The sequence below is a fragment of the Oreochromis aureus genome, linkage group 15, assembly GCF_013358895.1.
Source record: "Oreochromis aureus strain Israel breed Guangdong linkage group 15, ZZ_aureus, whole genome shotgun sequence".
Classification (NCBI taxonomy): Eukaryota; Metazoa; Chordata; class Actinopteri; order Cichliformes; family Cichlidae; genus Oreochromis; species Oreochromis aureus.
In genome coordinates, this window is record NC_052956.1 from 14,942,821 (window position 1) to 14,953,608 (window position 10,788).

Consider the following 10,788-nt stretch of genomic DNA (forward strand, 5'->3'; position numbering starts at 1 on the left):
GGGAATTTAAGAGCTGCAAGTGGATGGGTACATGCCTATTTATGGATGGCTCCAATGAGCCGAGAAGAAATGTCGTAAGACCCACTTCCCACCTCAGACTGCTGCAGCAATAACTCCCCAAGAAAAAGCAAAAGCAAGCCTACACAAGTGAGTGTGCACGCACAAGTACACATTCTCAGTGATGCGGGTGAACTGCAGGCTGGGCAACGTCCCTGCAGGGCCAAACAGAGAGGGGGCAGCATACTCTTCTAGGGGGAGCCCTGGTCCGAATGTCTGACTGGTCACAACAAAATTAACAGACACAGGGTACACTCAGAGCTATCCCTCAACCCCAGTGCATGTTCTAACATCCTCCAAACCCACCCGAGATAGATGTAGCAAAGACATGTGATCTATCTCCACTCCCTACACAAATCAAATCTGATGGCACATGGCTATCGGCTCAAGCTCCTATTGTGCCTGTCTGACTGAATTCCTATTCCAAACCCCACTTCTTCTATCCTGTCCTTAGATATTCAAGTGAGTAAAGATGGGAAGACAAACAACAAGACATTTAGACAGGCAGACAGCAGGGCAGGCCTTCCAGGGCCCTTTTCTTCTTCTGCTGCCGGAGAATGCTATCAGCCTGGATCAGGCTAGCCTACTCAAGCTGAGCTTCAGCAACCTCACGGGCCAGCCCGCTTTTCACCATGGAAACCTGCCCTATACTCCCCCCGTGATTGGCTCATGCAATCACTAGACAGTCACTCTGTCTTACAATACGGATAATAATGGCCCTCCAGCAGGATGACAGCAGGAGAAGAGTGATGCAGAAAGGTCTTTTTCCTACAGATTTTGCCCTTTAGAAATGCTGCATTCTGCAGGTGCACAAAAAGTACAATACCTGAATGCTGCTCAGCTCGTTTCTTGTACAGATCCTAGCCAAACCCACAAAACACAGTCCCAACAAACTCATTAATATCTTAATATGTTAGTGATTATTTTCTCATCTCCATAAGGACATTTTCAAATCCTAGAGGGCAAAAGAGAGATAAAACAAACCCCAAACAACCACTCTAATATGAAAAATGCCAGCCAAATGCCAGCACTGGTCATACAGCAATTGCTCACTGAACCGCATCCATGAACCAGCTATTCTTTATCTCTTCTATCTTTACAGACCAAGCTCCTAATAATACAGCTCAAAAATGGGTATGTGTCCATGTTTCCATACATAATCATTTCCGCCTTTTTCTTCCCAAAAGCAGGGACAACAAAGGCAAAAGCTTCTTTTCAATGGCCTCTGCTCTATTTACAGTACATTGTCTGGAATTCGAATACCCAGCACAGAGATTAACAATACCAACAAATCAATGCTTGCGGATGAGCCTCTTTTGGTAACATTGTTACTGCATCTCCCTACAAGCATTGCCATGTCTTGCATAGCCTCTTCACTTCAGTTGTTCTTTGTGTTTATAGCATGAGACCCCAAAACTAGGAGCATGTCTTCAAAATGTGCTGTTTGTTTCCTCCACAGCACAATTCAGCCTTCTCATCCGTCTGACGTTTTTAGAGAGGGGAAGAAAAAAAAAAAAAAAAGGATATATCTGGGACAACAGGGGGAGAAAGGGGATGTATACACAGCACCCTGAAGCCAACATCAAGAATTATACACACACAAACTGTACACTAAGCCAAAACACTGTGATGCTTGAAATTAGAATGGCTTTTCATGCAAACAGAGGCGCTTGCTGTGCAGGTGACAGGCTGGTGCTGCAGAAAGAATTGAAATGAAAAACAAATCCAAATGCTATTTTAAATAAAAACACCACTTGGCAGGGACTCGCTGCGCTAAGCCAAACAGAGGAACGGTGCTCGCCACGTGACAAATGTGCACACGTTAAATACACCTATTAAATGAGTCACCGCCCATTTTTGCTCATCGCCCCGCATCCAACCTCTTTGCCAGAGCAACAGTAATATGTTTAATGAAGTCATTAGTCAAAAAAAATGAAGACAGACAGCGGCATGAGGCACTGAAGGTGGAAGCGCAAAGGGCAGAGACAGAGGCAGGGAAACAAAAGGGGAATGTGGGGGAAATGGATCAGCTGAAGTGTACTTCTCTGGAAAGCACATTCTCGTGCATTATAGATGCAGTATCATGCGTGCCAGTAGCTACATAGCTGCAAATGTAATATGTGTCTATTCTAATAAACCCAACAAACAGAAGGAACACAATCAGGGGTGGCATTTTACAAAAAAAAAGTTCAAACATGCCAAGTAAATTTTCTGGGTAACTGCATGTGAGCGTTATCACTATTGCTTGATCTAAGTGCTTCATCCAAATAAGGCACCCGCGAATGAACTACTCTAATGAAATTATTAATACTTGGCTGGTATAAATGGGTCCACCCATGGCTATGCCCATTCATTCCTCAGATGGCAAAGCCCAGATCAGAGCAAATTGTTGCCAAAGCGTGAGTCACAGTTGCTTTTATGTAAAATAATTGCCCCCTGACAGTTTAAAGCAGCTCAAATATAACCACCCATCTATCTGAAGCAGCACAGTGGCTGCCACTGGAATCCAAGACCAAGCTCCCCTGCCGTGGCATAGACTGCTGTCCCAGCAATATATACAGCTGTTTACTTATTCATGAATGGATTAGGGCTACTAACTCAATCAATCTGCTTCCAGTTACCAAGGCTGACTTTATTAGATAACATTAATGATGAATTAGTTGTCCATAGGTGTTGCGTTTCTCCCTTGTCAGCAAATACAATTCAAATGGGAGCACAAGGAATATCGGCAGCAAATGGATCAACACTCTGGGGATAATTGTGGCACTATACAACATTACAGACTAATAAATTATAGTCGGGCCATATGCCATTGAAGGAAGAAAAATCACTTGTGTGCTTCATGGAGATGAAATATGTCTTGTAATATCTGCTCCAGACATTAAGTGATATGAAATAATAAAGTCAAGCAAAAAAAAGAGCCATGCTTTACGAATCGATTTTCATGAAAAAGAAATAAGATACCGCACTTATAATCTGTCTTATGGAACACAATTAAAAAGAGCCTTTCACTATGCTTCTTTCTGACATGCTTTGATTTTAGCTCGAGCTCTGACATCATCGCAGTATTACAGCCATTCATATACCAAGAGCTTTTGCTGCCTAAGTTGTACATTTATCACGAGCTATTTGGTGGTACTCACATCACTATGAAGGAATACATCTTCTAATGGGTGCCCCTGCTGGGAGTTGAACCTCAGGCCTTACCAGCCCTGACGGCCCAGACTCTTATCAGTTGAGCTACACCACACACAAAACACATACTTCCTCCGTGCGTGTGGGCGATGCCGTGCACATCATCGCCAGCTTTATCGGAACGTGCACGCGTGCGAGTGAAGATGGGAAGCAGATCTCACCCCCTCTGACCTACCTGACGCGATGCAGCATGAACTTAACTGAGCAGTTTTTATTTCCCAAAAATCCCATATCAGAGGCCTCAGCAAACACTACCCACACCTCCAGATACAAAACAAACGCACGCCTGGCTCTGGTGATACAAAGCGATTCCAGATACTAGCAGTTGTGCACTGAGGCTTACACACAGGCAGTTGCTTTGTCTGCCCGCCACGCATAAATACAACACAGCAAAGGAAAGGAGGCACACACTTGTCAAACACACACGCCGGTGTCATGTGTCTTTATTAACACGTTGTGTGCGCGAGACTGGAGGTCAAAAGCATTGCATCCTTATTTAACGACACACAGAAAAGCGGCTAGCATATAGGCTACACATTTCCAGCACTGTTGATATCAAAAATTAACCCGCTGCTCGTTCATGTAGGTGATTATTGGGTCTTAAAAGGCGCTTTCACACTAACTACCCGGGTCCTGACGCGGTCACACTGTAAACCAATTTGTTCCGAGCACTTGCTTTTCTCAACGCGAACGAGCGATAAAAAAAAAAAAAACAAAAAACGGGGGGGTCGCAAGGCAGTTTGTGGGTATGTAAAGCAGCCAGGCGTCAACAAGAGAGACCCCCTGATGGAGAGTAAAAAGCGCGGATGTAACGGGACCTGAAATCGCTTCCTACCGTGACCGCTGTTTGATCTAACCAGCGACGCAGTCAACAGGCCGGGATGTAACGAGCTGAGCACTGCCTCCGCTGCTTCAACATTTCCGCCATGCGAGCAGCGTGATCTGCTACCTACCTTGACTTGATACGCCGGCTTCCAGAGGCATCCAACCCGAGCTGCAGAGGCTGGGTCCTGAAGCAGCAGACGGCCGAGACGTGTTGCTCCACAAAACTGAGTAGGACGGCTGCGGCGGAAACAGGAACTGAGGGGAGCTGGGGTAGGTGAATCCAGCAGTCGAGGCTGCTCTGTGGGGATCTGCTGAATGGCCGGTGTCAACACAGAGCGGAGAAAGGGGAGGGGGATGAGACTCCACATCCGGTCAGATAATTTCAAAATAAAGAATTCGCGCGCTTCAGGTGCAGTAGCTTAGAGTGGAGGTGGAGTTATATACACTTTAAGGTTGGAACTAAATATATTATTTATCCTTTATGTAGTTTTACTTAAAAATACAACAAATAAATCATAAAACAAACATGTAAACAGATACAAATTCATAGTACATTTCTAAACACCACAGTGTGTTCAACTTGTCGTTTTAACCTGTGTTCAGTGTATTGTCTGGTCTGGCAAATAAAACAAACGAAAACTTATTTAATATTTCTGTTTTGGAAAGGAATAAGACATCTCAAATACCCCTACAGTTGCTGATTTTCTCAGGTTAGTTAATCCGAGTTTTTTCGTCTTATTCTGAAACAGAAGAACCTTGTCTTGACATCTTGATGCATGCTCAACCATCCAGTTAAGTAAATGATATGAGACTGAAGAAGTCAAATGAGTGACGAAACGTTTCTCCCATTGAAAACGCTAAGTCCAGATGAACAAAATCAACCTGTTGGGTACAGAAGAACCTTATTTTGTCCTGTTTCTTCCTTATTTTGATTCGTGTTTCCTCTGTTTATAATATATCTGTACTTGCTCTGTACTCTCAGTGCCAGTGCGAAGTTCATTTGCAAACCATATAGTTTCATTTATTTTGAAGGCGCGTAGGTCTAATTTCCTGATTGCGCGTCGTTCTCGCTGATGCAGACTCTGATGGGAATCGTTGACTTAAAAGCGGCAGTGCGCACACCCGTGTTGGATTGGTAAATTGCATGGGAGCTCACAGACTGACAGACCCGGTGTCACCGGCCAAAGGAGGGCACGACTCCCCCGTAAGCGTGGTACTCGACCTTGTGACTGGTACAGAATAGAATAGAGACACTGTGCAGTATTAGGTCACCAGCTCTCACTCGCCATCACTTATCTGTTACAGCCTTTTGCATTAGTCTTGGCATATTCTCTTTCCTCATAATAACCGTATGTCTAAACTGAGCGATAAGACAAATAGCTTTAATATCCAACATTTCTGTCTTGCTTTACGAAGTAAATGCAGTTGGGAGTATGTGTAGACAGACGAAGAAAACTATTCTATCCCACATTTTTCCACCAGGTAAAGGGATGACAGGAATTCACATTAGAGTGAGTCATTTCTCAGTAGTTCGCTGACACAGATTTTCCAAATTATGTTATTAATATTTTACATCCGTCTACCAAAATGAAAACTCGAAGAACTGCACAGTACACAGGCAAGGACTTGCCTCTAGAGCATTTTACAGTCTGGGTATTGCTTTTTTTTTTTTAACGAAGTTTTAGCCACAATGTGTGTGGCAATGTGTGTGTGTGTTCACCTTAAATACAAAAGAATGTGAGATATTAATAGACCCAAAGATGTTTTTTATAAAGTGGTTAGGACTGTCAAAAGAGACCTGGGTTTGAAACCACTGAGTGTAGAGTCTGCATGTTCTACCTGTGCCCACATGCGCTCTCTCTGGGTACCTGAGCTTCCCACAGTCCAGAGATAAGACTGTTAGGATAATAGGTTATTCTAAATTGGTTATTTCTCTGTGTTAGAGCCCCGTGATGGAGTGGTGACTTGTCTAGGTTGTACCCTGTCTCTTATTCCGCGACAGCTAAAATATTCCCACCTTGCCTCTGGTTAGGAAACTGGATGTATGTAATTTGCTACGGGGCTATGACCTAAATTTCATAAATAAAACGCTTCTTAAGGTTAGATGGCCACTGAGCAGTCAGAACATCTGTTGTTTTTGGGGGGCCTGTACAAAGCTATTGAACTAACACACTATAGACGACAGTACAACATAAAGGTGTAGCAAAGTGTCATGCACAGGATTTTTATGTAATGCAGCTCTGTGATGTTGGTGCAAAGCTCATTCATTTTACATTCGGTAACAGCATTCTGAGTGGACTCTGCTTCTGCACAAGTCATCAGTCACCCAGCTGTAAACCACTCCTGCGAAGGTTGTGCATGATCACCCTCAGCTGTCCGTGCCAAGACCTGTTTATTTATTCATTCACAGTCATGGTCACAGTATATTCATTTTTAATTGCAGCTCACTAACATTATGCACAGAGAGTCATCAACTTGGAGCTGATGCAACAAAAAAACATACTGTCTGTCATAAATGTAAGTACGCCTTTTGCTGTATCTCTCTAAATTAACCCCACTTGGCTTGAAATATTGCCAAGCAATAGCTGAAAAAAAGGGAAGGGAAGTGCATGGATACCCTTAAAGATGTAATCCATCTGTACTATTCTCTATGAACTACTACACAGATGTTTTTCTATCCACTGGTTTCAGTTTCACTTGAGAAATAAGCCAGTAAATCAAATTCATAATGCCCAGAGGCTTTTTATTTGTTGCTGCTTTTCCATCCATCTTTGAAAAATATCAGTTGTGCCTCTGAGAGGTCTCTCTCCTGTGGCAGGAGCAAGCCCAGTCTTGCCCGTAAACCGTCACGTAGTGGCAGTCGAACGGGTTAAAGCACAAATACAACCCCCACCTACAAGTTTGCTTGAGTGGTTTGAGTCATAAAGCTGATGCCAGAGCGCCATCATGTGGTGCAAAGGCAACTTTTCAGTATTGTAAAGAAATGAGGTATTTTCTTGCTACTGTAGGCAGTATTTTAGTTAGAAAGGTGTGACTAAGAAGATGTTTCACTTTTGCTTCATCCTCCAGGCTCAAACTAGCAACACACACACACACACGTATACACATGCACACTTCATAGATTTCAGGAATGACAACCAACCTAACCGGAACTACAGGCTAAACAATGCATGACTAATCATAATAATTATCCACCCCAACTGAAAATGAAGGATAACTTTACTATCACCCTTAACAAAATCTTCATACCTAAACTGATAGATTCATTTCAATGAAGGCTTTTATTTATATATTTATTTATTGTTATTGAAAAAGAGGAGAATGGTCACCACAATGTAAACATTTGAATGCCCCATAACATAATATGAGTATAGCAAAAACACGCACACACTCACCCTACCTCCAGCAACAGAAGGCTGTTGATGCCATATTCAGCACTGTTCTACAGGCCAAAGACAGGTCGATCCCTCCTGACCTTTTGTTTCTTCTTTCTTTCGGTGTGTGCTGACCTTTTCAGATTGAGATACAGAGTTCCTGTAGTAAAACACATGAGCTCTGTTCACCTTAAGGTAAAACCTGAGTTTGAAGGTAGCAGTAGGAAATAAAGCACGAGTGCTGCCTTATATTTATAACACATGAAATTAAAAGTTATTGGATTAAAAAAAAAAAATCTTTAAGCAGGCTTGGCACGTATCACTCTTCAGGCCATGAAATCCATCTGATACTACAAAACAGAAACAAAATGGAGCAGACTAATTAAAAGCTCATTAGAGTATCATTAGAATATCATTATTATATGAATTTGTAACACTTTGGAAGAGAAGCACTGCCATGACACTTTCCAAAATGTATTCAGTGCAACAAAACATTTTTATGAATGGGTGACATTTACAACATTTTAATGATCAAATCAAATCAAAATGTATTTATATAGCACATATTAAAACAACAATGTTGACCATAGTGCTTCACAGTCAGTAAAAGCATGAGACAATTAAAACAAACAATAAAAGAGGACAACAAACAATAGGTAACAACACAACAAGCTAGACCAGCCAACTAGTCAGAATCAAAAGCCAAAGTAAAAAGATAAGTTTTAAGACGTGATTTAAAAGACTGGATAGACTCGGCAGTACGAATATGAACAGGGAGGTTATTCCAGAGTCTTGGTGCCACGGATGCAAAGGCCCGGTCACCTCTCGACTTCATTCGAGACCTAGGTTGTGCTAGGAGCCTGTGATTGGACGATCTAAGTGCTCTGTTGGGATTGTATAAGTGGAGTAGTTCAGAAAGATAGCTGGGCGCTAAATTATTCAGAATTTTAAAAGTGAACAAAAGAATTTTAAAATCTATGCGATATTTAACAGGAAGCCAATGTAATTTGGCTAAAATTGGAGTTATGTGTTCATAGATTCTCGTACCTGTTAAAAGATGCGCAGCTGCATTTTGAATTAACTGAAGCCGGTAAAGAGAAGAGTGTTGGAGGCCCGAGAGGGAGTTACAGTAGTCCAATCTGGTTGTAATAAATGCGTGGATAAGCTTTTCAAGGTCCTTTACAGGAAGGAACGGCTTTGCTTTAGATATCTGACGCAACTGGTAAAAGCTGTTTTTTACCACAGTGGAGACCTGTTTCTCAAGTTTTTTTTTTTTTTTTTTTTTTTTTTTTTTTTTCAACCTGTCCCGTTTGGTTCTTTTGCCATCAGAATTATTGTCTAAAGGCGAAGAAAGATGCCCAACGGATTTACTTTACCAAATGGACCATCCCAGCCTTGCCGTAATGGTCCATTTGATTCACCTTTTATTGTTTATTTTATTTTCACTTGCTGAATACGGGACAGACTTGACTGGTGGAAAGAAAGGGAGAAAGAAAGAGGAAAGAAAACAGCTGAGAAGAGGGACGGGAAAAAGGGCAAAAACCAAAACCAACAGAATAAGCAGACAAAAAATACATATATCGATCACCTGGATCACCTGTTGAGAAAGAAAAAGAAAGCAAGCAGAAGAAAACGAGAGTAATAAACAACATCACAATGATATATGGGAATATGACAGTAAATACTAAATATTAAACATTATTGTGCAGCACGTGAGATCGACAGCGCACAGTGTGCTTTGAGGTAGGAGCCAAAAAGGGTGTAGTTTGTGTGTGTGATCACCCGTGTGTGCACCTGTGAGCATGGAACCTTTTAAAAACAAGCGCGTTCTTCATGTAATGATCTGCTAGAGGGTGTGGGGGCCACTGCCCCGTCCTCCAGGGCATGAAGCAGGTATGGAGGAGATCAAAACTCCAGACATCCAGAGGCCCTCAGAACACAAGAGACCAAGGAAGACCAACAGAGGGCAGCCGCGCACACTATCCCAGAAAAGAGCTGAGGAGAGTCCCAGATGAGGGGTCACTCAGCAGCCGCGGAGCAATAGCCGGGGGTTGCAGTGGCGTGCCCGTGAGCTCCGCCGGCAGCCAGCTGTGCCTGAGTGACCGAGCCCCGGGCCGAGGCCAAGGGCACCCCATCCCGGTGGCCCGGCGAGCCCCAGGCTCCAGGCCCCGATAAGCAGCCGCCAAGGAGTGAGCGGTGGGTACCTGGGCGCCCACCCCGGACACAAAGAACCACCAACGCACCGATGTCTGAGGGCGTCTGCCACCGGCAGGGGAAGTGGTGGGGAGATGGGCCTCCAAACCTTGGAGGGCCTGAGATGTCCCCAGAGAGGTAGCGTCTGATACCCAACCTGACATATAGACACAGACAAACAGGCACACACAGATACAAACATCTATTCCCACCCTCATGCTCTCATATACAATTACTCAACACTCACCCAACGTGGAGACAGACATAGAGAGACACTGTACACACAATCACACTCCCCAAGCGTACTCTAAGCCCCGGGTCTAGGTACCCCTGCCCCTGGAGGGGAAACTGCGCCCAGACCCAGGTGGTGTTACCCTTTTCCCTGCGGTGGGAGAAGCAGACTGCCCCGACTCCGCAGCAGCAGGGAGGCCCCACATTCCAGACCCCAGTCGGACGGCCAACTCCTCCTCCTAGCCCCCCCGCTCCAGCAGGCCGCAGAGAACGGGGGTGTAGGAAGACTCCAAACCTCCCTCCACCCGCTCATATGTAGTGTTGATGTATGTGTGTTCTAAGGTGCATTTAAAACCCAGGAGGGCATGGAGCTACCTGCCAGAGCAGCAGGTAAGCGTGTAGCCCCTCCTGCTAGCCCTCAATGTCTACGTGTATTTAAAATTGAGAGGTGGGCAACGACGCCAGGGGTGAGGTGTACACCCTGATGGTAATTTGGAATCCGTGTAGCGTGCCCACCCCCAAGATCCTATATGTATGTGTAATGAGAGTGTGAGTAATGTGAATGTCTAAGTTGTGGGATAAAATTGAGGCGGAGGCAGCCAGAAGGGGACAGAGGGGGGGGATGTCTCCTCTGCACCCTGGTGACACACCCCTACCCCAAGGCCCTGCATGTGTGGGTGATTGTGGTGGAGCGGGAAGAGGGAGGCAGCTGGAGATGGGGAGGGAAGGAAGGAGGGCAGTGACCCCTCCTGGGGCCAGCTCCCCCGCTGACCCCAGTAGGCACCCCCATACTCTGCAACCTGCCAGGGAAAGGGGGGCCCAGGCCCATCCGGACCGGGGCCCAGTGCAGCAACGCCGCCCAGCCCCTGTTTCTCAAGTTTAAACGAGCCATCCAGGAACACTCTGAGGTTTC

General features: G+C 44.6%; 1 protein-coding gene across 2 annotated transcripts in view; it reads right to left on the reverse strand.

The window, feature by feature from the left end:
• Positions 1–7,591, reverse strand: part of fut8b (fucosyltransferase 8b (alpha (1,6) fucosyltransferase)) — a 96,474-nt gene extending 88,883 nt beyond the window's left edge. Inside the window, exon 1 of one of the 2 annotated variants that reach the window (XM_039599262.1) lies at positions 7,473–7,591. The gene's annotated coding sequence lies outside the window, so the exon portion shown is untranslated. Of the gene's footprint in view, positions 1–4,205; positions 4,422–7,472 lie in introns of those variants that run through there. The other variant, XM_031730195.2, reaches the window with a different exon arrangement.
• Between the last annotated feature and the right edge of the window lie 3,197 nt (positions 7,592–10,788).